The following is a 27,276-nucleotide window of genomic DNA, read 5'->3' as shown; positions in this document are numbered from 1 at the left end:
GTTTTCAGCACATTTTTATTGACTTGAAATTTACTTCTGAAGCCTGGTATGCCATACTATATGCTGTACATTGAGCATTTCTGCAAGCACCATCTCTGCGGCAGAAGTGATTGCCTCACCGGAACCTCAGATATTAAACATTATGTTTGCATTTGGAATAAACTCAGTGCGCTGAATGCAAATAGCAGAACCAGTGTTCTTGGGTTTTGTGTGTTTGTAAGAAGTTATGTGTTCTCCTGCCTGGTGCTAGGAGCGTTGTGGACCCTCTAGACCCTTCATGTTCAGTGATTCTGTGTAGCACCAAGCAGGGTGTTCCCAAGGGTCAATGTGTTTGTATGACATCCTCCAAGAGTCTTTCTAGTACGGGGCCAATCACCTTTCAGTACGGCAGGACCTGGATTGTTAGAGGGGCACTACTGTGCATTCTTCAACTCCTCCCCCTTGCCTGTCAGTAGTCTGACCCGGAGGACACTGTGTGAATTACACACACACACACACACACACACACACACACACACACACACACACACACACACACAGAGAGAGAGAGAGACAGAGACAGAGACAGAGACAGAGAGACAGAGAGAGACAGTGACACAGAGAGAGACAGAGACATAGAGACAGAGACAGAGAGGGAGAATCCACCCCCTGGTTTCGAAATGGTGCTGGTGAGTTGGCCTCTGTGTCTGTTTCTGAGCTTGTTCCCATGGTGATGACTTATCTGCCTAGTTTATAGCTGGCCTGATTCTCCTGGTTTAGGTCACCAGTGTTTTCTTATTACCAGTTGTTCACACTGTGGGCAACAGTTAAATTTCTATCACTAAGGAGCAAGGAGGCAGAGGGCAAACTAGTGATTCAGGAGAAGTAGCTGTATCAGTGCTTTTAATTTCTTGATTATTTCCTCTCGGTGGAAACCAGCAGGAGCATCTCTACTTCCCATGGTTCCTAGCCTCTCAGCTGGTAGAGGATGGTTGTCCCCGCTGCCCATACAGATTTACAGTCCTTTATAGATGCATTATGAGAAGCAAATGAAAGCTGATGATGACATTTGAGACAGGGAGCTAGATTGCCCATTCTTTGTTTTAATGAGTCAACACTGAAGTTCCTGCCTTACTGTATTTATATAAGGTGCAATAGTGAGTCAGTTGTTTTAAAGTTCATATCTACAACATTAAAACAAATGTTAAAATATGATGTAAGAATGGAAGACGTGAGAAGTAAGACAAGGCCTCCGAGAGGATGAAATGAACTGTTGAGATTTGGAGATATGTTCGTTCCATATGCCCAAAGTAAGTGATAACTGGCCAGGACATCGCCCATGACTCAAGCTTAGCTGTGGAGACTCCTGGACCTATCTTCAGACAGATACTAAATGGTCCCTGAGCCACAGGCAGAATGGGGAATTTCAGTACAGGTGTGGCTGTTGACGGGTGACTCAGAGTGAACTGAACAAGTTAAAAAGATTTGCTGGGTGCGATGGTGATTTAAGGGAGCTGGTGACCTTTGAACCCTGAAAAATGTCACTCACTGAATTATAGCCATTGCTGCTTTACCATAAATAAGTCTGTCACTCGTAACAGTATTTATGTTAGTCCATTGTGGATGTGACGCATCTCCTCCTGCTTGTAACTCAAAGCGCACGGAGTGGCTTTCCTGTTTCCTGTGCTGCGTCACAGACACTATCCACCTTTCACCCTCATTTCTACATCGTTCATGGAATGCAGCAATTATTTCTACATCTAGGATGACCACATGACTTCATCGAGACCCCAGGCAGCATCAGGACATAGGACTGTTCTCAGGGCTCAGAAATCTAGGCTTTTGGCAAAACCTGGCCTTTTTTTTTTTTTTTTTTTTTTTTTTAATACTTTTTGTTTTTTGGGACTGGGTCCCATATAAACCAGCTTGGCCGCAAATTCACTATGTAGCCAAAGGTGGCCTTGAACTCTTGACTTTCCTGCCTCCACCTCCCATGCACTGGGACTGTAGGCGTATGCCACCACAGCTGGCTTCTTGATCGTTTTTGTAAACCATCTGGCTGGTGTCGTCACTGTGGGACCCTTACTCAGCATGTCCCCTGGAACTTAGGCTCTTGTCTGAGTGTGTTGAGTCTTTGTTGCCTCATTCAGGGATCTGTTGTAAGGCTCTCTGCTCTGACAACCACAAGCACCAACTTTACTATCCCCACAGAAGAGGAGGGAAAGCCCAGGTCCCTCCCTTCTTGAGCCCGCCCCTGGCAGTTCCTGTCCTTGTCATTGTCCCTCTTTTTTATGCATTTTTCTGGAGCATGAGTCCCAGTTTGTCTTTATAATAAAAACCCAGAGCCAGATATCGGGGTATATGCTGAAAGATCAGAGAAGCAGAGCAGCCAGCCACTTGAGTTCTTACCTCTGTCGAATCCTCAGCCTGAAAGTGACCGAGCTCCTGTCTCCTCCCGCCTTATATTCCTCTCTCTGTCCAGCCATATCACTTCCTGTCTCCACCTCCCTAGTGCTGGGATTAACGGTGTGAGATCCAAAATGCTGGAGTCAAAGGTGTGTGCCACCACTGCCTGGCTCTGTTTCTCTCTTAGACTGGATCAATCTTGTGTAGCCTTGAACTCACAGAGATCTATCTGCCTCTGCCTCCCGAGTGCTGGGATTAAAGGTGTGTGCCATCACTGCCTGGCCTCTATGGCTGACTTAGTAGCTTAGCTCCACACTCTCATCTTCAGGCAAGCTTTGTTAGATCACAAACAAAATATCAACACATTTTCCCGCTTAGGTTCTTTGTTCTTCCCATGAAAGACCTTCCTGAGCCTTCTCCCCTCTCCAGTTCTTGAATTTCTACTGGGAAGCAGTCAGATACCAACTCCCTACAGTGCCTTCCAAACCTTACCAGAGAAGAGATGGTTGGTTCCCGAGGCCGGCTTGATGGTCCACTTTGCTTTCATGACCAAGTCTCAATAATCGTTGTGATAAAGCCATTTCTGCTGTCCCCTCTTCCTCCTGCTCCTCCTCATCCTTCTTTGAGACGGGGTCTCACTAGTAGCCTCTAGGATGACCTCAAATTTCAGGGGATTTTCCTGCCTCAGCCTTCAAGAGCTGTGACTGTGGGCATGTCTCAAGCTAAGTGTCAATTTCTTCACCTTCCTTTATTTGAAGACTTTATCTTTACGTTTTATGTGTAGGTGTGTGTGTGTGTGTGTGTGTGTGTGTGTGTGTGTGTATGTGTGTGTGTGTGTGTGTGTGTGTGTGTGAGAGAGAGAGAGAGAGAGAGAGAGAGAGAGAGAGAGAGAGAGAGAGAATGAATATGTCTCTCTGTGTATGTGTGTGTGCCCCGCATGTGTACACAAGCCCTTGGAGGTGAAAGAGGAGCTGGAGTATAGTGGAGTATAGCGGAGTATAGTGGAGTATACTGGATTATACTGGAGTATACTGGAGTATAGTGGAGTATAGTGGAGTATACTGGAGTATACTGGAGTATAGGTGGTTGTGAGCTGCTGGGTGTGGGTGCTGAGCTGAACTTGGATCTCCTGGAAGAGCAGAAGCCCTCTTAACCACTGGACCATCTCTCGAGCTTTACATCTAAATACGAGTTCATCAGATGGCTGCTTCAGTTACTCTTCGTGCGCTCCAGAGTGCACCTGCTGCTTGTATGTGTCGACGTGTGTCTCTTCACCTGTGCTTTTGGTTAGCCTAAGGGGCAGTTATCCCACTAATAGGAAAACCTTAGCAAACGCTTAAGATGCCTATGTAATAAATAAATAAATAAATAAATAAATCCACCTTAACTAAGGGAGCTGTGTGTTTCTTCACCCATCTCTTGTCCTTGGAAAGTGGTGAATCCAGGCTGTCGTGATGAGATCTAATGAGCAAAGTCAGGGCTGCATAGTGCATGAATTGCTATGTGACTAAAGGCCATCACATAGCAGCCCGATTTTGCAATCCTTTATAAAGCTAAATATATGAGTGTAATTGAAATGTGGGGATGGAGATGCAGCTCAGTGGTGAAGAACTGGCTAGCAATGCAATGCCTACTCACACACGTACACGCATGCACACATGCACACATGCATGCACACATGCATGTACGCAGGCACAAATAATGAAAAGGAAAGTGCTGTGTATACTCCAAGATGTGTGCCCACACATGCACATCTTTTCTTGAGCCTTCTGAGATTTTAAGCAGTGCTGTGAGGTTCCTGAAAGTCTCCACAGATGAACAGAAATTTGCGTAAATACCCAGCAGAAGTGATCTGCCACCTTATGTTCATTTACTGGCATGGATTTGAGGATAGTGCTAGCCTACTGGAATGGAGAATAATATTTGCCTCAAAGTAAACAAAGTAAATTTAAAAAGATCATTTCCTAAGAGAATACTGATTTATGAGTGGTCATCTGTGGATGGTGCATTTTATTTCATTGTTATGAATCAAAATGACTAAAAGTGAACTGGAGAGTGATTATTTTCATGCATGTATGATATTTTTAAGCCTTTGGAGAAAAGAACTTAGAAGATTGATAGGTTTTTAAAAATAAAGCAATCTGCATTCATTCAGATATTGTGCTGTGTATAAACACCTCGCAAAGTGGAGTTGCCAAAGAAAGTCATGTGGGTGTTGCATACATACGTATGGAACCAAAGAAAACCTTCTTAAAAATCAACAGAGTGGCTATTTAATAAGTACTTACACTGTAGCAGTGGGCAACCACATTTTAAAATAGAATTATCGCTGATTTGGATCAATGCCTATATTACTATTTAAAGACAGTAACTTTGACAAAGCTTATTCATTTTCAAGAAAGCAAGCTTGTTCTTTCTTACCTAATTTTTAAATCTCCAAATCTTACATTTGACTAATGGTAATATCAATGAAAAGACATGTTTTGGTGGCATTTCAAAATGACTATAATGTAAGATTGACTATTGACATTAAATTCTCAGGGTTCATAAGCTTGAGGATTGACCGACCAAGTCATGGTCATGATTTTGGTTTTAAGTTATAAAACATTTCTGTTAAGTCAACAAAGACTAGAATACTCAAAGACATAAATAAAATACATAATACATAAATAACATCTATCTATCTATCTATCTATCTATCTATCTATCTATCTATCTATCTATCTATCTATCTACCTACCTACCTACCTACCTACCTACCTATCTTTATGTATGTATGTATGTATGACCTATCTACCTACCTATATCTGTCTGTCTATCTATCTATCTATCTATCTATCTATCTATCTATCTATCTATCTATCTACCTACCTATCTTTATGTATGTATGTATGTATGTATGACCTATCTACCTACCTATATCTGTCTGTCTATCTATCTGTCTATCATCTATCTATCTATCTATCTATCTATCTATCTATCTATCTATCTATCTATCTATCTATCCCTGTCTTTAAAAGCAATGTGGAAGAAGGATTGAGGACACCTGACATTGACCCATAGACTTTTCAAACATGCACACACACACATATATATATAAATACTCAACATCCAAAAAGGAAGGCTCCCCATAAAGTCTTGGGTCTGCAAGCTAACCAAGACTAGCAGTTGAGTGGAGGAGTCACCATTTTATCTCCCAAAACTAAACTTGAAAGCAACATTTAATATTTTGCTGATCTCAGGTAAATCTTCCCTATATTAACTTCCAGCCAAAGGGCGTAACTACATTCTGCTGCCAGAGCAAATCTTGTGGGATGGCCTCCAGAGCAGTCTTGCCACTTTTCAACCCTCCTGCATCCTGCCTTCTTCTCGGTGACAGTCCCTTTGTGCTGTCGGCTCTGCCTCTCTGACCCCCTATTTATTAGTAACACACAAGCTTCAGGGACCATTTGATGTGCAAATCTAATGACAGGTTTTATTTTCAAAGGACGGCTTGAGTTATGTTATCCCAGCAACTATTGACACAGCCTTTTCTAGACTGTTACTCTGAAAGCAGGCATTTTACTGTTTATTGCAACACTACCTGGTTTAATTTTTCAGGACCATGTACATGGTATTAGCTTGATGAAAAGAGTGTATCTACATAATGATATTTTACAGTACTTCAGTTGGTCTGTGGTTTGCAATTAAGCTTGGGCATGTTGCCCGATCCTTTTTTTTTTTTTTTTTTTTTGCTGAGATAACTCCACCAGCACTCACAGGCCCTTTTTGTACTCACTAACTGGCCTTCTCTTTCTTCCTCCTCCGTTTCCCACTCAGTGCTACATAGCATGTGACTGTAGACCAAAGAGGTTAAAGCTCACTGTGCAGCTGATGTGATACCTTTCTGACTCGATAATGTGGAGGTAAAAAATATTCCAGGTTTGATAACCCTGTGTGAGATGCCTTCACTCCACAGAGTATGGTTAGCACCTCAGCGTACTTAGATTTTCATGAGCTAAAGTAGGAACACCTATCATTGTTTAAAAAACTTGAACATTTTGCTGAGAGGATGCATTTAACATGATCATGTTGAACACGTGATTTAACATGTAGCGTTGGGTGGTTCTTTGGATGTGCGCTCCCTGAGCCAGCTGCAGGGACACGACCAACCTCTGGGTCCTGTGAACATAAAAGAAATGTTGACGGACAGGAAAACTGTGATACTGTGTCCCCAAAGCTTGCATTTTCCTCCTCTCAGAAGTCCTTTGTATGCGGCCTGTTTCATCAGTCACTTTAGATGGAAATTCTCGGCTGAAATGGGAGGGTCTGTGAAAAGGGTTATTTGACCATTTCTGGGGTGAGTCTATCCATGTCATCCTCATGCGTTTTCCCCCTTCAGCATTGGGTTTTCTGATTATTTTATTTTTCCCCTTGAAAAATTACAGTTTGTTTGTTGGAAAGAGTAAAATTGCCAATTACTGCATTTTATCACAAAATCTAATGTAGTAGATTTCCTCCTTTTAAATCTGAATTGGGAAAATGTTCTGGAGTATTAGCTCTCAATGAGGCTTACCGGCCCGTCTCGTGTTGCAGGTGAGGGATGGGAGCTGGTAGAGGGCACCCCGTTCCCCAAGGGTGCAGATTGCTGACGTAAATGTCGCCCTGCTGGTGCTGAGGCCCCTGCCTTCTCACCTGTTGTAGTCACGGTACACGGATGGGGGAAGGCATTGCTTTTCTCCTCCGTTTTCACCGTGTCAATGAGTTGTTGGGTTTCTGGTTAAAATTGCCCAATGAGATCCTCCCATCTTGTGATTCCAAGGTGGAAGGTGGTTTTAAAATTCCGAAAGTAACTTTACACTGTATTTCCCTATGTGTATTCTTAACCCTGGCCAGTTTAGGATGAAATTACCACTGTGTTCACTTATATACTGTCACGTAACTGTTTGGTTTACACTGATCTCCCTGTGTATATTCTTAACCCTGGCCGGTTGAAGGTGAAATTATCATTGTATTCACTTATATACTGTCACGTAACTGTTCAGTTCAACTTCCTCAATGTTGTAACTTATCAGAGTCTCATGCTTTCTATAGACAAAGATTTAATTATGATTTCACTCTTCTAAATAATGTGTGGATTGCTGAATTACAGTTGTCATCCAGGAGTGTGTGTGTGTGTGTGTGTGTGTGTGTGTGTGTGTGTGTGTGTGTATTAAAACATACCATGAACCTTTAATCCAGGTTTTAGGACCAAACACTAGCTCCAAACCATTGTGATTTGTCTATTCTTTTTATGTGAATATATTGGTTATTCTCATTTATATACCATACATGTTTGTCCTTTTTTGTGCCCATACAACATTCCTTGTTAGAGATGATTCTTTCCAATTGTAAATTGTATAGATATCCATTTTTCTTCAGATAAGTGGCATTTGACTTATCATTCAACTACCTAAGGTGAATTAGGTAGTTGGTATATCACTGAAAGCTGGCAAAAATATGATGAGACTTTCTTCTAGAAACTTCTTTTACATTCATTCTCTCTTATTTTATTAGTGCCTTAGTTGCTTACTCCCATCAAAAGGGATTTTAGTGTGGGAAGGGAATTAGAAGTTTGTTTTTTTTAAAGCTATACTTTATTCTCTGTGCGATACATGTGTGCATGTGTGTGGGTGCTTGTGTAGCATGGCATACAAGGGCAGCTCAGAGGGTGTCTTGCAGGAGTTAGTTTTCTCTTTCTATCATGTAAGTTCTGGGGATCCAAACGAAGGCAGTCAGACTTGGCAGCAAGCACTTTGACACACTGGGACACCTTACAGGCCCCAAAGGTTGGTTTTGAGAAGGTAGTGTGTGAGGGGAAGGAGTAATTAGAGACAAGTGAGTAATGAGGATGGAACACCCAGGAATGGAGAGGGAGACTGTGCTTATACTTGTGGAGGGCTGTGTGGTGGTGTGGTCCATTCATTCTGCTTGGCTGTCCTAACATCAATTGTCACTGGCCTCCGGTCACTTTGGATCTGATGGTCTCAGTTGTTAGGTCATACTGTAGACTGTTTTGTGTGCCTTTATAATACGGTTACAGAGGAGGAGGTAGGCATGGTTACCAGTAAAGGTGTGTGTATCCAGCTTCCAGTACTGTCTTCAGTAACCAAGCCTGGGCTATTCCAAGTAAGTAATATTCCAAGTAAGTAATATGGATGACCACCGGTCATCAGTCCCGTTTACCAGAAAGGTAAGGGAGTCAACCTACATTAGCCTTCTGAGTACACAGAGGTGTGGTTACTGATGGTCTCTGCCTCTGCGATTTTATTAGTGTTCAGGACAATGACAGCGATATACTACTCTCATATGCCATTACTAAAACATCACTCACTACTTCCTGCTGACTCAGAGGCTGAAAATGTATCAGCATTTTGTCACTTTAACAGCAGTGGATTGATCATAAGTTATTATTAGAAATCTACCCGTTTATAGTTGGAGACATTTCTTTAAATATTATTTCTTTATGGGTATGTTTCTGTGTCTTTGTGTGTGCACATTTGTATGTAGGGTCCTATGAAGACTAGAAGAAGGTGTTGGATCCACTGGAGCAGGAGTAACAGGCAGCAGCTGCCTGGTGTGGGTCCTCTGTGAGAGCAGCAAACGATCCTAACCACTGAGCCACTTAACTTGGAGTCCCATTTCTTTTTGACATTTCTCAAGCGGAAGGGCCTGTGAGACATTTTGAAAATAACGGGTTGGAATTGGGGTCACATCTAGAGCTCCTTCAGATCTTAAGTATGTTGATGCTTGGGGATGTTGGGATGGGATTTTTGATTCTGTTGACTATCCTGAGTACATGCTTCATTTCGGAGGCCTTCTGCTTTTAACACCCTTCTCACCAAAGAGATAAGGTCAATGCTTTCTTTTATCCTCCACATTGCCTTCAAGACTCTGCTGCTCCTTGCCCTCTGCATTGGAGGTGTTTGTCCTTGCAGGGTTGAGGTTTGTGTTCCAGGACAGACTTTGAAATGGATATGAATGTGTGGGAATTTTATCCAGAAGGGCCCTTGGGATCAATCCTGTGGAAAGGAAGGAAGGAAATAGTACAGGGCAGAGCGGGCAATTGGACTACTGTGTCGTGACAGTCAGATCTGATCCCGTTGGACCTACAGGGCTGCAATGGCTCTTTGCCATTGTCCTCATTCAAGAGAAGGGGCCATGTCTTCCTATTCCACATGACAACCTGTCTCAGTGGCTGACAAGCCATCCCTGGGAAGGGGGAGAGGACATGATGTTGGGTGAGGCTGTGACAAGCCAAGGCTTGTTAGCCGAAGGCTGCAAGCTGTGTGCGGGCTGTGTGCGGGCAGCAGGCTGCTTCTGGGGAGTGTGTCCTTTCCTAGATGGGAACCTTAGAGGCTTGTCAGTTTCCACTCCATTTTTTTCCTTTTGTAAGAATGGTGCAAAAGACCGGCCTTGGGCGGAACTACAGCCTCCAGGAATGAGAACTGGAGAGCAGAGTGGACAGGACCTGGGAGACGGTGGAAAGAAAACGTGGGATGCAGCATGCGGTCCAGACAGCTCAACTGTGGCTTCAAGGGTTGTTTTGAAAGTTCTACCTGGAGAAATACAATTTTATATCACACAAACCTGAGAAAACCTGGTGCTTTATGTGCAAAATGTTCTGTTCTTTATGCAGACAGATCCTGTTCTGTAAATAAACCCTACTTTTCCAGTTTTCTTTGTACATGACAGTTTTCTGTTCTTCCATAGCTTTAGTAGTTTATTCTTTTGTTGAATCTTCATAGTAAAAAATCAGGTGAATATTAGTTTGCTGGGCATATCTGTCAGTGTTCAGGCACAGTATATCATTTTTTCTCATTTAAAAATATTTATTTTTTACAAATTTTAAGCATATCTTTAGGGACTTTTGCTTTTTGACTGTTTTTTGGTTTAGGTTTTCTGCTTATGCATGCGTGGTCATTTATGGTGTGTTACTTTGAAAGGGTTTTACGTTTGCCTTTTTGGAGCCAGGCCAGGGATTCATTTGTTATTGGCTCCGTTTCTTAGCATGGGGAATTTTAGCTTACTGGCTTTGTCAGCGCATACAAATGAGGTTTACACTTTAAAACGCTGGCGCCACAGGTTGATTGTAGCATTTTTCTGCCTTCCCTATATTCTTAGAGACAAGCACTCGTGAGGTGTTACAAAGACAGCGGAGGACTTTGTTCTGTCTTCTCACTGTATTTCAACTGTGAACACAGCACCTCTAAATGGCTTGCGTTCTATGGACTGTCTTAATCCCAACTTTACATCCCCATGCATCAGTATCTATTTGTTTATTTACTTACTTTTTTCACTTTCTGTGCATTTTATATGTGTGTATGGATCTCTCTCTCTCTCTCTCTCTCTCTCTCTCTCTCTCTCTCTCTCTCTCTCTCTCGTGTGTGTGTGTGTGTGTGTGTGTGTGTGTGTGTGTGTGTGTGTGTGTAAGCCATAGGTCAACCTTGGGTGTTGTCCCTCGAGTACTGTTCACTGTGGACTCCCTCACAGGTCTGGACCTGGTTAAATTTGGCAAGGGTGGCTCCTGGGACCCCCAAGGATGCACCCTCTTACTTGTCTCATGCTAGAGGTGTATACTGTCATAGTTGGCTTTAAAAGCAAAAAAATTAAAGGTTTATTTACTTATTGTTATGTTTTTGAGTGTTTTGCCTGTATGAATGCATATATGTATGTGTACCGCATGCATGCCTGGTCCCCTCAGAGGCCAAAAGAGGGCATTGGATCACATGGAACTGGAGTTACAAATGGTTGTGAGACAGCATGTGGGTGCTGGGAACCAAACTTGAGTTTTCTGCAAGAGCAATCAGTGCTTTTAACTGAGCCATCTATCTAGCCCCTGTCTGACTTTTAAAATGTAGATTCTGGGGGTTAAACTAAGGTCCTCATGCTTGCCCAGCCAAGACTTTTTTGGCTCAGCCCTCTCCCACCGTGGCTCCCCACAGCCATAGCTGACGCGTTTGCTCTGTGTGCACCACTTCGGCCACTAGATCTAGCATTGACATGGTACTAGATGAGTTTCTTTATCATAAATAAAGCCATGTACTTCCTTTGAAGGAAAGACTATTTTTAGTTATGTGTATATGAGTGTGAGTTTGTGCATGTGAGTGCAGTGCCCGAGGAGCCCAGAAGAGGGTGTCACATGCCTCGGAGCTAGAGTTACAGGTGGCTGTGAGCCACAGGATGTGGACGCTGGGAACTCAATCCAGGTCCTCTACAGGAGCAGCGAGTGTTCCTAGCCATGTCGTCAGATCTCCAGCTGCCCTCTGCACATTTTTATTGCACTAGCATTTATTTTTCCACGTTTCTGGTGCAAAGCCCTTTTCATTAGCTCATCTTACCACCATATAGCTGCAGCCCTTAGGTTACTCATTAACACTCAGTTCCTTAGACTCTGCCTCTTCAATGGGAAAGTGTCCATAGCAACCCTGTCTAGCATTAGTTTAGCACACAGAGGGAGTTCTTGATCAATGCTCCCCATTGTTATTGGCCGTTCTGTCAGTCTCCCCACCTTGGGCAAGGGCTCTATGTTCTTCGTGGTAGCCGTTTCCTTGTTAAGAAGAGGAGGAAGTCTTAGTTACAGCCTGGGAGAGCCCAAAGGAGAAACTTCATTGAGTGTAGCGGAATACCGAAACTGAAGCAGGGTCCCACCCTCTCTGTGCATGAACCAAAGGTCACTTGACAAGTCCGTGAACAGAGCGATGCGCTCTCACAGTTGCCTTGAACGTCGCTTGGAGGAGTTTTGCCTGGACAGTGCCGGAGGGTGAGTGAGAGTTTGTGAATATTTTCTTTGCTAAGGAGGGGTTTCAAAGGTGTAATTATTACAGAAGATGTTTGTAGACCTTGAAAGGTAGTATTATTTTTAGGCTAAGTAGGTCCTCTAACAGGATTTTTTTTTTTTTAAAGTCCCTTTTGATGTTCTCATTGGCTTCTAAACCTGGTAAAATCTTGGGGGTACCTTAGAGTCCACATTATCCTGTCCCTTCCTTCCCCGTTTGGTTGCTTACAGGCTTGTGGATTTACAGGCTTTTCCTCTTGTGAGTCGTGGTGCTCAGGAGGGTGATCTTCCTGTTCACCTCATAGCTAAGAAGGGATCAGATGACTGTTAATAGTTGGGAACCCACAGACCTAAAATCAATCTTATATGCAAAACACCTTGATTATCCTGTAAATACTAACTGCTTTGAATTGTTTGTACAGTGTTGGTTGTACTATGAAAATTTGCTTATTACTCAAATTTAACCTTCATAGGTTGTTGTTGGCTCTGAGCCCACAGACTGAAGATGGCCAAATCTCTATACAAACATTTTACTTGGGACTGAAACTGTAGTTGGATATGTGTATTGAAAATTTTTGTTTTTTAAAGCTGTGTATATTAATGGAGCTTGTAAATGTTTAAATAGTCAGTTAATGGAAACCTTAAAAGAACAACTATTTTTAAAATATCAGAAGTTTATAATTTTGGTATCTTAGTATTACATTTGAGTTTAGTGGCAAGCAGGATTGTCAATGTGTAGAGGTCCCTGTATGCCTTTTATTTTCAAGGTTCTTATTGGATTGACACACTCAATCTGATTGGAAAGGAAATGTTTTTTTCTTGCTCTATTACCAGAAATTAAATTCAAAGCTAGGATTGATACTGTGTAAAAACTATAGTTATGGGATAATCAAAGTGTTTTGCATATATGATTTATTTTATGTCTGTGGGTTCCCAACTATTAATAGTCATCTGATCCCTTTTTAGCTATGAGGTGAACAGGGAGATCACCCTCCTGAGCTCCTAATAGTGTAGCTGAATGCTCCTGACAGAGGGCAAAAGTCAAAATCTGCCTGAGTTACTCTTGTGGAGTGGGACTCTCTGCATTCTTCAGTTTAGATCATGGTGTGTGTGTGTGTGTGTGTGTGTGTGTGTGTGTGTGTGTGTGTGTGTGTGTGCTGTACGTACATAGTGAACCCCTGTGTGTGCAGGTATGGGTGTACGCATATAGGTAACAGAGACCAGAGATTCCTATCGAGGTCTCTCATTGGAGTGCACAGGTTCTGCTAGACTGGCTGGCATGTCTGCTCCAGACATCTGTCTGTCTCTGCCTCTTAGTCTCAAGTGCACACTGCTGCCTCTGGCCTCTTACAGAGATGTTGCTTGTGGAACTCAGGTCTTCATGCTTGCCTGGCCAGCACTTTACTTATCCAGTCATGCCCCCACCCCCAAGGGATGCTCCTTTGAACAGCATTCTCTCGTGTGTTGATTCTCCGTTGAAGTGTCTGTCATTTGTGTGCCGTAAAGAGGGTTGACAATCCAGCCTTTCTCATGTGACCTTCCAGCAACACATCCAACATTTAGGAGTAAAAAGAGGGTGAGGTTCCTGGAGATGTTTATGGTCTGGCTTATTTTTATCTTGGCTGTAAACTTTTGTCCAAATTCCAAGGCAGATGTCAGTGTCATGTGGACTTTAAACTCAGCGTAGTCTCTGAGAAAGGAATGTAAAACATTTTGTTCTTTGACCCAGCCGTTCTCCATTGTAGGAGGATACATGTGTATAGGTTCTACCTAACATTGTTTCAAAGAGGTTTCTGTTTTTCAGCAGCTCAATATGGAAACTGTTTTTTTTCAATTTACCTTTATTAAACTGTGTATTAGAAGAAATGGCCAGACACATGCATAATCTGTTTAGTCCCATTTCTAGTAAAGCAGTTCCAAAGTAAAGTGTATAGAGAAGTCTCCGTTAGTTTCCCCGCATAGTTACTTTGTCACTCATTGAGATCAGTATAAAGTTTAATAAAAGGCTTGAGCCTGCCTTGGAATATAGTGACAAAGACTTATAGAACTGTTAGCTAAGTTGAATAAAAGGATTATGTAAGGGTTATATTAAAGTAGGTTATCACTAAGGCTTGTGTGTGTGAAGGCTTTGGTTTAGGAATATGGCTGTACATTTTCTTACTTATTAAAAGTACGTTGGAGGGAGCTGGGAAGAAGACTCAGTTGGTAAAGTTCTTGCCTAACAAGCATGCGGATTTGAGTCTGGACTCCCAGAACCCACATACAAGACTGGCCGTGGCAACACAAGCTTAGAATCCTGGCAGTACAAGATGGGAGGCAGACACAGGAGGGTTTGGGGAGCTAGCCTGGCCTACCTGGTGATGTTACAGGAAACAAATACATTGTGTCAGATGTTTAGATGTAATTCAAATAATACTAACTTTGCTAAGATTGTTATAAATCTACAATTTTGAAGTCACTATTTACTACTGTCTGTCATATTCATTACTTTCTGCTATTTTCTTTAAAAAAAAAAGCTTTCTATAATATGCAGATAATTCCCTCTAGTTCACAATTTCATATAATCTGCCAGGCCAAATGGCATAGTCTGCCTTGGGTAGAGCCGCAATCATCAGTATTGAGCAGGAAGCCCGGGCCTGGGGTTGGAAGGCTCTCCCACCACTCTGGCTTGGCATTCCCAAGACTCAGAATGAATCCTCTTCACTAACTCAGAGTCTGCGTTCCTGGAATCCACTGTGCTTCCTTCTCCCCATTCCTAGTTGACCCCACAGCTCAGGCTGAAGGCTCCCCGTGGCCTTCCCATTTCCTGCTGTGTAAGGATCGACTGCTTGGCTCCCTGTCATTTGGGGTCACCGTTTTTTTTTTTTTTTGTTTTAATTTGCTTGCCCTTTATCATATCTTCCATTTCTTGCCTCATTTTTCCTTCTCAAAGTGTCTCATTCATAACCAGAGTTCGGCTCTTTCTCAAGGTCTGCTGACCACCATTGTTGGACTTCCCCTGGTCCTTTCTCCCTTGGTTGAGTATTCTGTTTTGTGCTTTTGCGTTCCCTTCCTGTGTCCTATGTTGTGTGTATTTTCATGTGTTCTCTGATATTTTGCTCCTTCCATGTTAACGGACTTGAAACAGCTAAGTTGTCTTACTCTTTGTTCCTATGATGGGCTGTAGGTGGTTTGGTCTGATTTCTCCTGTGTTGCCTTGCATAGATACTAAAGGGAACCCTATGTGGAGTAACTCGCCCGTGAGCACACACTTGGCTCCTCTGCTGGAGTGGATATATGAGGACTCAGCTGAAGAAATGCAGAGTGGCTTTCTGAACTAGGGCCTGCAGCAACCAAAGCTTCAGGTCTGGCTGTGTGGGGCCTCGGGTCCCCTTCTCGATGAAGGCCAGGCAGAGAGGAATCGAGAAGTTACCCCACACAGCTCTGACTTGCAGAACATTTCCATGAATTCATAGTGGAAATAGATGTAGTTAGTGAGGCTAGAATACTGGTTTGGGGAAAAGAGGTTTGTCCCCACATGACTGGCATCCCATCCCGGGTGTAGTACCTGCCTTGTTGCTGTAACAAAATACCAGAGAGACACAAGTGAGGGAAGGGAGGCAGGGAGGGAGGGAGGGAGGGAGGCTTTGTTTGGGCTCATGGTTTGAGGGCATACTCCATCTCGGCTAGGAAAGCATGCTGTGAGGAGAGAGGCCCTGGCCGTGGCAGCAGGGATAATTGACTTGCCCAAGGTCCATCACTCATAAAGGACAGGGCTGGCCCTGAATCAGGTGTTGCCTGAGCTGAGATTTCAGTGGGTCCTGAGAGGGCCGTGTGGGTTATACATTAATAATAACTTCTGCACGATCATATCTTGTGCCCTCGGTGACATCGCTGACCTCATCAGGCAGGGCAAGGACCGAGACTGATCCTGACACCCAATCTTGAGTTTTCCCAGCAGCTTGTGTGTAAAAGGTCAGGAAAAATGAGAGCTGGGATGTGGCAGTGACTGAACCTGTACACAAGGAGAAATGATGTGTTGGAATATGGAAGTGGGAGAAGGGGGGTTACAAACACTACCTTCAGTGTGAGAGCCGAGAGGCTGCCGGAGAAGGGCCTCCTGCTAAGCAGGGAGCCTGACTGGCGGATGGCTGCGCTGCTGTCGATGTGAGACGTGGAAGGGGGACCGGAGGCCGCCAGCGTAAACTGTGCTGTGTGTCTGGGTTAGTATTAGACTAAGAAAACCAGAGGGGAGAGCGAGAGGTGTGGACGACATGGGCAGAGCCGTCTCGGGGCTTTATGTGTACAGTCATGGGTCACACACTCGTTATGGTCCCAGAAGATTATGATGGGGCTAGAAGTGCCTGTCACCTAGTCCCAGTACAGCGCGGGGGTGCTCCGATGCCTCGGTGACAGCGGTGTGAGCACGCCTCCTTCCTGCACCACCAATGCTAATAAAAGTGCAATACAGCCAGGTGTGGTGGTGGTGCTCCCCCAGAATTCTAGCATTGATGAGGCTGATGCAGGGGGATTGCCCAAGATGCGAATCCAGCCTGGACTAAATAGCAAGACTCCGTCTCAAAAAAAAAAAAAAAATCAACCCCCCAGTAAACACTACAGTGTAGATGATCGTGTACAAAGCTGCTTACTACCAAATGACTTCACTGCTTTCTCTATCTCTACGTTATACCTTTCTCACCACTGTGGAGGGCACACCTTCTCTTTGTATATGTATAGTAAGGGTTAGCAGTAAGGCAGCCTCAGGTGGGCCCTCATGGGGACAGACAGGCCCATGCTGTTGCTGTCCATCAACACACGGAAGGGGGCAAGCCATGAAGGAGAGAGGCAATGGTGCCTTGGCCCTCCCCTACAACCAGTGTTTTTAGTAAAAGATATTCAAAAAAGTAAAAACAAAACATAGGCAAACTTATAGGATATGGATATAAAGGGACTTTTTTTTTTTTTTAAATAAAGCTGTAGAGTGTATTTTAGGGTAAATGTTACTACAAAGGAATCAGAAACTAAAAAAAAAAATTAAAAGCTTTATGAAATAGAAAGTTAAAGATTTTTTTAAATGGTTGGAGAGATGGCTCAGCAGCTAAGAGCTTTCATGGCTCTTACACTGGACCTGGCTTCCCTTCCAACTCCAAAGGACTGACAGCCTTCTGTAGCTCCAGTTAGGGGACCTGATGCCCTCTTCTGACCTCCATGGGCACTGCACACATGTGGTTAACATACACAGGCAGGCAAATAGTCACCTACACAATAAATAAAAATAAAGAAATAAATGCTAGAATGAATGAACGCAGTGCAGGATACAGTGGTGTATGCAGCCCACAGCAGGGCACAGCAATGGCCTCTTCAGACCCAATCCCCCAGGACTGCCCCCGAATAAAGCATTCCCACGCACTGCTCACAGTATGACTTGTATACAGATATACCCTTTAAAATTCATGTATAATATAGTTTTAGTGTAACTTTTTCTATGTTTAGATGTATTTTGGTGTGTAAACACCTGCCAGTAGGTTATGTCACCAAAGCGTGTGAGTACGCTCAGAGTTGTTCCCAAAGTGACAGGACCCATTACCCTGCGTCTAGACAAGCAATGTATAACTGTACTTAAAAAACTTTTTATCTTTATTTTAATTATGTGTCTGTGTATCAATATGTGAATGTGAGTGCAAATAGCCACGGAGGCCAGAAGGCACCAAATCTCCTGGAACTGGAAGGACAGGCAGCTGTGAGCCACCTAATGTGGGTGCTGAGAATTGAACTCTGGTCCTGTGCAAGAGCAGCAAGTGCTCTTGCACTCTGAGCCGTCTCTCCAGCTCCACATACATTAAAGGAACCTCTCCCTCCTCCCACCCTGTGTGTGTGCTGAGGTCAGAGGACAGCTTGCAGGAGTCTGGTCTCTCCTTCCACCATGCAGGGTCTGGTGATTTAACCTGAGTACCACCGAGCCATCCCTCTGGCTCTTGACTGTTTGCCACGGCGTGGAAGGTGTCTTTATTCTTTTAGTAGTGAGTTGTCTCCAGGACTTCACGTAGAGACAGTCTTCAGTTGGTGGCTCTTGAGCTGCACAGCACTTAGGTGTGGGCTGGAATGAAGCAGCGGCAGAACAGAACTGAAGAACATGTGTGAGCCTAACGCAGAGCCACAAGCAGCAGCCAGTGCCTGTTTTCTTCCTACAAACCGAGAATGTCTTTTACTTTTGCAGGGTGGATGGGCAGGATCCGGGCTGGCCTCAAACTTACTATGTGCTGAGGATGACCTTGAACTCCTGATCCTTCTGCCCCTACTTCCCAAAGACTGAGATTAGAGGCATGTGCCACTGCTCCTGAATGTATTTTTCTTTTTGTTTTGTTTTACGTTTTAAGTAGGCGATTTAATACCAAAGCAAAACTGAAGACTGTCGATGGAGACGGCACAGACGGACAAAACCTGAAACATTTACAACTCAGTGTTTCATAGAATGTTTCTCACCTCCAGATGAAGCAGAGCAGTTGAGCTGTGTCTCCTTTCGGGAGTGTGTGGATGAGACACAGAGAGGGCCGCTTTCTCAAACATGTGCTTTCCCCACACACAGAGGAGTTAATACTTCTGATGTGAGATTTTCTGTGGGGCTTGTGTCTTTTCCATTTCTCATGCCCTCCAGAAGTATTTCAGCCACTGTGCAAATGAAGAAACGAGGTTTGTTGGAAGTCCCAGCAAGCCTAAAGTATCACATTTAACAGGAAAGTGTGCATGACTTTAACCAGAGGTGAACAAAGTTTGTTAAAATGAGCGTGGAGTTTAAAATTCTGGGTTGAAAAACGCAAATATTGGTGATTGTCCCTTGGGTCTCTAATATTAAAAACAAGGCAAGGTATACAGTCAGAATGTTGCTAGAGAATTGTATAATTTTATTAAAATCTGTATAGTAAGGAATGTCTTTGGTGTGATATGTAAAGAGTTATAAAGAAAATATGGGATATAGAATCACAACTCATTAAAAAGTAAGATATTATTCACCTATAAGAAAGATGAGACTTAAAATTCTCAATACAAATAATAAAATAGAACAGGGGCTGGAGAGATGGCTCAGGGTTGAGAGCACCAGCTGCTCTTGCAGAGATCTGGGCTTGATTCCTAGCACCCACATGGCAGCTCACAACAACCTGTAACTCTAGTTCCAGGACCCAACATCCTCTTCTGACCTCTGCTGGTTCCAGACACAAATATGATAGACAGAGATGCATGTAGGCAAACACCCTTACATGTAAAATAAAATAAATTAAAAAAGGTTCTAGTTCAATTGAAAGCAAGTGAGGTACATACTTATTTTCGAAAAGCATATACTAAAACTTTATTATCCCATGTGTTTAACTGTGAAGTGTAAGAAGTCAATTTTATGTTGCTAAGCAATGTATCATCTAGAGTCCAGGAAGTGCTCCCCAAGGAGGGGCTTTTGAGCTGGGAGTCAAGGATTAGGGAGGCGGAGATGAAGGAGGTAACTGTTCTAGACAGGGCAGGTCGTTCTCGAGGAGACAAGGTGTGGCCCAGGAGATGCCACAGAAAGCATCACTGTGTGCCTCACATCGAGGACAGGAGTTGCCCTTCTTCTTTTTATTGTATGTCCAGCAATGATAGTACAGTCCCTGCAGCAAAGGAGTAAACTTTCAGCAAGGCATATTGGAAGAACAAGAATAAACGGCGTTTCCTGGGATTCCTGGTGTAGCCCCGGGTACAGGGATTGCTCCGAGAACACTGCTCCCCTTCTCTGAAGCGAGGCTTGTTCCTTTACCTGAGATGATGACTGTTGCTCGAGGCTGCTCCGGGCACTTGGAACAGCGTCCTAAGCCTTTGTTGCTCCTTTAAGTGTCTGAGTGGAGTTTGACCCAGGGACAGGGGACTTAGAAAAGACAGGAAAGCAAATGCAGAGTGATCTGGCTGGATCTGGATCTGCGCTGAGATGAACTGGTGTCTGCATTATTATACTATCGGGGACAAATCTGAGACAGGATGAGTGTGGCCACCCTGTTACTTAACCAGTCGAGGGAGGATTGATACCAGAACCCATCATCCTGGGCATCCTGGGAGCTCCATGATAGCCAGACAGCAAGGGTGAGTGGGCTTAGAGCCGAGTAAAGTTAAAATGCAATCATCAGGAGCTCTTGTCTTTTCATAAGCAAGTGTGAGCTGCGTTATGATGATTTCATCCTGGTTCCATCTGTAGGCTTAGGCTCCTGAAGACTGTGTCAAGGAGGACAAGATGGTTGCATGTTCACCAAATCTGTGCAATAAGATTGTGGCAGCATGTGGGGAACTGTTTTAAAAGGTAATTGCCATGAAATAGAGGTTAAATGTGGATTTGCAAAACTGAGGGAAAAGGGGGTACTTTAGAAGAAAGGGCAAAGCAATTTGAGACAAAAGGAAAGAAAGTGTATTCACAGTTCTTCTTTCATCAGTTACTTTCATTATTTTTGAGACAGAGTTGAGCTATGTACTTCAAGCTGGACTTGAACTTACTATGTGCCCCAGGCTGGCCTCAAACTGGAACAATCCTCCTGTTTCAGCTTTCTGAGTTCTGGGATTGCAGGTATGCACTGCCATATCTGGTGTCACTGTTATTCTCGTGTGTATGGTAGGTACATGTTTGTGTGTGCACGTGTGAGTGTGTGTGTTAGGCATGCATATGGACTGCAGAAGGCATTTACTCTCTGTGCTTTTTCTTTTTTTCCCTTTTTGAGGCAGGGTCTCACTCACTCAGAGTTCCTTCATTTGCTCAGGCTGTCTGGTCAGTGGACCTGGAAACTCCCCTGCCTCTATTTGCCCAGCATGGGGCTTCCAGGTGCACACAGCCACATCCAGCTTTTACGTGGGTGCTGGTATCTGAACTCAGGTCCTCTTGCTTGTACAGCAGGTAATAACTGACTTGAGCCATCTCCCCAGGCCCTGTCACCAGATTGTTAGGGGGTGGTTAATAATCAATTTGTCACTATGGGAACGGTATAGGTGTGCTTTAGTTTGCTTTAAGAAGAATGCATAGAGTAGAATGTAGTTGGGGTGCTCCCATCAAAATTAAAGAATTGGATAAAACGATCTCAAAATTAGTGAATTCTGAGTATCTAAGGTACCCCCCCCAAGTCTCCCCATGGTTATTTTCTTAAACACTAGTAATGAATAGGTTGATACTTGTCATTGGACTTAACATTTCCAAAGATGATCCCCAGATGCTCCACAAGGTCCCTCATGATCTGTCACTAGGCTTTTCTCCATTCTTTCTTCTCTCTGTAACCATCCCTGGCATGGCCACACTGAATAAAGCAGCTTCCAGTTCCCTGAAACTCACATCCCTTGTATACGATGTTTGGGACATGGCTGGCATGCTCTGGGACTGCCCATATCCACGCCAGTGGGCACACTCCTGCGCCTTCCGACACTGGCTCTTCCCTGCTTGTTGTCGGATATTAATCTGACAGCCATCGCTGGGCAGACTATTTCATAGGATGTCTCTGATGTCACAGTGGCAGCGTTTACTAACACATTGCCCTTAGCTGTTTACATATGTGCTTTGCTAACCCAAGTGCTCCCGCAGGCCGGGAATCGTTTTTGCTCCGTATGCCCTCACGCAGGGCACGTCTTGTGGGCTATACATTTCCCCCAAACAAGGTGGTTTGAGGTACCATGTAGTATGTTTCACTTTAGTAGATAATCATTCCATGGGTAAGCTACTGTTCTTTCACATTTTCAGTAGGATTTAGCTGCTGGCTGTAGTTGAGAATATTAAACAGGCATTTCTTTTGCTTTTCTAGTGGCTCACTACTGCATCTGTCGGAAGCATATTTCTTTTGTTTCTAGGGGCATTGGCTCCACAGGCATTCGACCCCCTAGAGTCCTCCTATTTTGGTGAAATTATCTGATAATTCTTACTTACATGTTTATGGCATAATATATTATTGCTCTCAGGAGCATTTATGGTTTAATAGCAGTTCCTGGGGACGAAAATGTTTAACTTGAAAGAATGAATTCATTTCCGTGAGAAGATTTGCATCCACCGAGCAGCTTGGGTAAATGATATGTTTTAAGAAAACAGGGTGGCACTCTGTTGGCCCTCAAATCACACCAGGCATGCTGGCTGACAAGTATACATTTACATGTTTAGTACCTCCCACTGGGAATAGGCTTTTCCTTAGGTTGCTGCTTTGCAGACTCCCCCACCTTGGGTAAATTTGCGCCTGTTACACTACCTGCTCCCTGTTAGTCTGAAGGTCACGGCCGTGGCATATTTCAGAGCACTCATTCTGCTTTACCTCCCTAGGAGTTCTCTCACCTGTTTGGTACTAGAAATACATAATCATATAATATCTAAGCCAGTTCCTGTGAACTTGTCACAGATACAAATGACTTCTCAGCTGCTGACTTGATGTGTAAAAAGATAGTTTTTCTTGCTGAAAGTGAAATTCTAGAGGACTCAGATGTTTGAACTCTTTCCAGGGTGGATTACTCAAGAGGAAACAAAATGCACGATCCTGTATAATTGCTTGTTATTTTGAAGACGGAAATGTTATGTGTATTTTTCTTCCCCAAGGGCTGTGTTGAGGACAGAATCGTGTTAGTGTTTTTAATAGGTCTGTGGGATATTGCCAATATATGGAACTCACAAATAAGCAAGGCTGGTATCCGTTTGGCTGGAGGATGAAGCATTCCAGAAAAACTCCATTCCTACCAACAGAAAAGTCACACAGGAATTTTGAGATGAATGTATGAAAAAAACAAACAAATCTAGGCTTGTTTTACGTGAATATGAAACCTGACTACATCTTTGGGCGTAATTGTGTGTGTGTCGGGGTGGGGGGGGAGGGGGGCATGTTCTTAGCATCTTAGCTGTCCTAAAGGCAAGGCTCCTAGACCAGGACAGAACATGGAGGCCAAGTGCTTGAACTTTTGTGTTGATCTGTCTGTGTTGAAGTCTTTAACTGTGACCAACTTGTGTGGTGGACCAGGTAGTCCCTTGTCATGTGCCTCAGTTTCCTGTAAATAGAGATATTGGTACGTGTCTCTGAGAGGATTTGTGAATATCAGCCATATTGACACATGGCAAAGATTCTCTAGCAATGTTGGCCACATTTGTGGATTTAATGTATATTACTTATTGATTTTGTAAACTGTTCTGAAATGGTAGTGTTACACAGTTAATCCAGAGAAGAGAAAACAATTGCTTAGAAAAGGCAAATATTTTGGGTTCTGAGGAGAGAGCTCATTTGAGATAGTTCAAAGTGCTAGCAGAGGACCTTAGTTTGGTGCCAAGAACCCTTGTTAAGCCAGCTGGGAGGAGTGTGTACTTGGCATCCCTGTTGGGAAGGTGGGAATAGGTGGGTCCCTGGAGCTTCCGGCCGGTCAGCTCAGACTACTTCATGAACTTCAGGCCTGTTGGAAGCCTATTTTCCCTACACACACACACACACACACACACACACACCATATACATACATACACACACACCATACACACACACACACACACACACACCATATACATATACCTTCTCCCACAAAAGAGTACATTTTTTTTTTTTTTATCCAAAAGCAGTATTTAATTCTAATGGTAAAAATGGTATGGATTTTCCTTTATCCATGTGAGATTATGTTGAAAGGAAGGAGCGTGAGAGGACTCAGTAGTGTGCTTCCTAGATGATCTGAGTCCTCACCTGCTTCCTATAGTATCCCTTGTTTATCAGTGTTGGACCGGAAGTCTTCACCCTCAGAACCAGATAACACCTGTTTATGGAAAGCTCTCCGCTTTGAAGGCTGGCTGGCTTTGGGGAGTTCACGTCTTTTGTCCATTCTGTGTTAGGGTTCTATATTGTCTAATCCGAGCTATTGGAAATGGCACTGGTGTGCCGATTCCCTTCCAAGAAAAATACTGGGTGTTTCAGGAAGTGGGCGGGTGGGTCAGAGGACGGCGCTTTTCCTCTTAGTCAGTCTTGAACTTGCTGGAAACAGGCTGACTTTCACCCAGAGTTCTGCTTTTTGCATCAGATGTTCAATCAGTGGACGCAGCACCAGGCTGACAGCAGGGCTTTGTTGGTATGTGCACTCAGCCCACGCAGCGAGTCTTAGTGAGCATGGCTGGTGCGTTCTTTTTTTTTTTAAATCTCAGTTCAGTTCTACATCCTTTAACTAGTTTCTTCCATGACAGTCTTGCTTCTAGCAGGAGCGGTGTGAAGCAGCCGCTGGTGTAGCTTTTAGAAGGAAATTATTTGGGTCAGTAAATATCCCATCATTCTTAGCACACATATCCTTCTCTCTGTAACATTCTGGCAGCACAAGGATTATCTTTCAAAAGACTGTACTAGTTTGCCACACTCCAGAGTTGTGTAGAAGATAAGAGAATCCCTCAGAGTGATTCTTCTTAAATGTTCTTCATAGTAACATTTAAAAATTCTAAAGTTCATGCTATGTGGTTACTCAATGAAAAATAAGGACATGACCTCTCCACCTCTCCAAGGTATAGTTAAGAAGATTTTATTGAAGTTGTGAGAGAGAACAGTTACCAAATGACGAGGTGTCCATACTATTGAGTTAGTTAGGAAAACCGTTAAAAGAGAAATGGAGGCAGGTGGAGAGATGGCTCATCAGTTAACACCCTTGCTGCTCTTCCAGAGGCCCTGAGTTTGATTCACAGCACCCACACTGGACAGCTCACAACTGCCTGTAATTCTAGTTCCAGAAAATCCAGCACCAGAGAATTCACTGTGTAGACGCCGAGCTCAGAGAGATCTATCTGCCTCTGCCTCGTGAGTGCAAGGATTCAAGTGTGCGCTACCATGCCTGGCTCTGGTCTCTCAGCTCTGTCCCAGGAGACAGCAACAGCATTCCATTTGCTTTCTAAGAGTAAATTGCTGTAATTTGAGCCTTTGTAAGGTCTGTGAGACCAGCCAGATAGGCTGGGGGCTTTTTAGGTAGTGGCATGCTTGTCTTTTGCCAGTTTACATTAGTAGATTGCTAATTTATAGTCGTTCTTTTTTTTTTTTTTTTTAATTAAATCTCTGGCACGTGGGCTTGGATTAGCTGGAGCCATTGATCTTTCTCTCTGACCCCAGTCACTGTAGGTTTTATCCTGTTTCCTCCCAGGCAGGGAACACGCTGGCTCCTGGCAGCCCTCAGCTTCCCCGAGATCTCAACAGTTGCTCCTGAGATCAGGCACCATTCTTGTAAACAACGCCTCTCATATCTTATAAAATCCAAATGCTTGTTTCCTAGAAAAACTTCCGCTTTATCATCCTGGAATGGAAGGGCCCAGTCCTCGGCACAGCAGGGACTTCTCAGCCAATGACTTTGAGCATGGTACTGTGTAATTCTTAGGTCTGCTTAGGAGTGCGGAGTTTTATAAAAGCCAAGACTGAGTCTCCAGTAGCCACAGGCTTTGTGTTATAGGCAAGCTTTGTGGAGAGCCAGGAGAAGAACATGTCTCTCTGTTTATGTTACTCCCCTCATTCCGGAGATAAGAAATTCTTCTGCTTTTCTGCTGCTCTCTACTGCAGGCGGTCTGTGCAGGTGAACAGTGTGCAGCTAACAGTGTGGCTTGTGCTGGGTCTAATGAAGTGCATTTGGAGGCTGCACAGCACCCTTGCAGAGACCCTAGCATCCAGCTTGATCGTACTTCCTGGAAGCCCCTGAGTGTACGTGACACATCTTAAGAGCAGAGCGGGGGACATACTGACTGACAAACCAGGGATAGTGTTGACTTCTGCATTCCACATTCTTTCTAACCTCGGCACAAACCCATGTCGCACTGATGTCTGAGATGCCCCCCCCCCCCCCCCCCCCCCCCCCCCGTGGAGGACCAGCAACATCACTTCCTCATGTGATTGGTTCTGCTGGGATGCTGCTGTCATCACACAGTGGGGAGAACTTGAGAGCAGAGAGGATATAACTGCAGGAGTATGTTAGTTACTCCGGAGCCACCGAGGCCGCAGTATCCCACTGAAATGACTTAAAGAATGAAAGGTTTACTTTGGCTCCGGGTTTCAAAGCATTTCTGTCCACACAGGAAGGCACGCAGGAGCAGCGCAGTGTGGGAGTCTGTGGCAGAGAGTGTTCATATCAAGGAAGGCCAGGAAGCAGAGAGAAAGGCTAGAACGAGGATTGGTGGAACTTTCAAGTGCACACCCCTTGTTACCTACTCCTGCCAGCTAGGCTCCACCTCCTAACAGTTCCACACCATGCACAGGGGCACACACACACACACACACACACACACACACACACACACACACACACACACTTGGGAACAAGTGTTTAAAACATGCACCTGTAAAGGACATTTCAGTTTCAAGCCACAATAATGAGCTTATTTTCGTAAGGAAGGTGGCTGCCAGCAAGAACAGTCCAGATAGAGAGGCAGGAGGGACAAGCCTTACTCGATGTGGACTAGAGTTGACAGTGCTGATGGAGTTCTTGGTTGGTCTGGTTGAACTAGGTTTTAAATGTATTCTCTTTATAACTCAACTAAACATTTTCTAACACACACACACACACACACACACACACACACACACACACACTTTTAAAACAGTTCTACATTCTGTCTCAGAAAATTTAAAGTAAGTATCTTCACTTGGCCAAGTAATTTAGTTAAGTAATTTATGGAAATAGTTTTTTTTTTATATTTATTCTTCTCTTATACAATACATTCTGACTACAGTTTCCCTCCCTCTACTCCTCCCAGCCCTCCCCACACCTCGCCTCTCCCCCAGATCTCCCTTCAGAAAAGAGCAGGCCTCCTAGGGACATCAACTGAACAGGGCACAACAAGACACAATAAGACTAGACAGACCCTCACGTCAAGGCTGGGTGAGGCAACCCAGTAGGAGGAAAAGGGTCCTAAGAGCATGCAAAAGAATCAGAGACACCTCATCTCCCAAAATAATTTTCAAAAGGGCTTTTTTGGTAACTACAGATCTATGCTGTTTTACCTCATTTAACTAGTATCATAAAAGTTTTAAATACATATATTGTTCATAATCACTCATATGTCCCCATGCTCTGTCAGGTAGAACTAGGGGTAAAAGCCAAGGCCAGGTCAGGATGGCACATGCCCTTTTAGAACTCTTCTTCTTGTGAAACTCCAGG

At 43.9% G+C, this 27,276-nt stretch overlaps 1 protein-coding gene across 5 annotated transcripts in view; it reads left to right on the top strand.

The window, feature by feature from the left end:
* Eps8 (EGFR pathway substrate 8, signaling adaptor) overlaps positions 1 to 27,276 on the top strand; it is a 173,069-nt gene that overhangs the window by 62,305 nt on the left and 83,488 nt on the right. The window contains exon 1 of one of the 5 annotated variants that reach the window (XM_076568123.1): positions 11,980 to 12,166. The exons of 3 other annotated variants lie outside the window; for them this stretch is intronic. The gene's annotated coding sequence lies outside the window, so the exon portion shown is untranslated. Of the gene's footprint in view, positions 1 to 11,979; positions 12,167 to 20,380; positions 20,478 to 27,276 lie in introns of those variants that run through there. One more of the 5 variants, XM_076568124.1, reaches the window with a different exon arrangement.

Source organism: Peromyscus maniculatus, chromosome 3, assembly GCF_049852395.1.
Source record: "Peromyscus maniculatus bairdii isolate BWxNUB_F1_BW_parent chromosome 3, HU_Pman_BW_mat_3.1, whole genome shotgun sequence".
Lineage (NCBI taxonomy): Eukaryota > Metazoa > Chordata > Mammalia > Rodentia > Cricetidae > Peromyscus > Peromyscus maniculatus.
The sequence above is the reverse complement of the archived record's forward strand: the minus strand, read 5'-3'. Positions and strand labels throughout refer to the sequence as shown.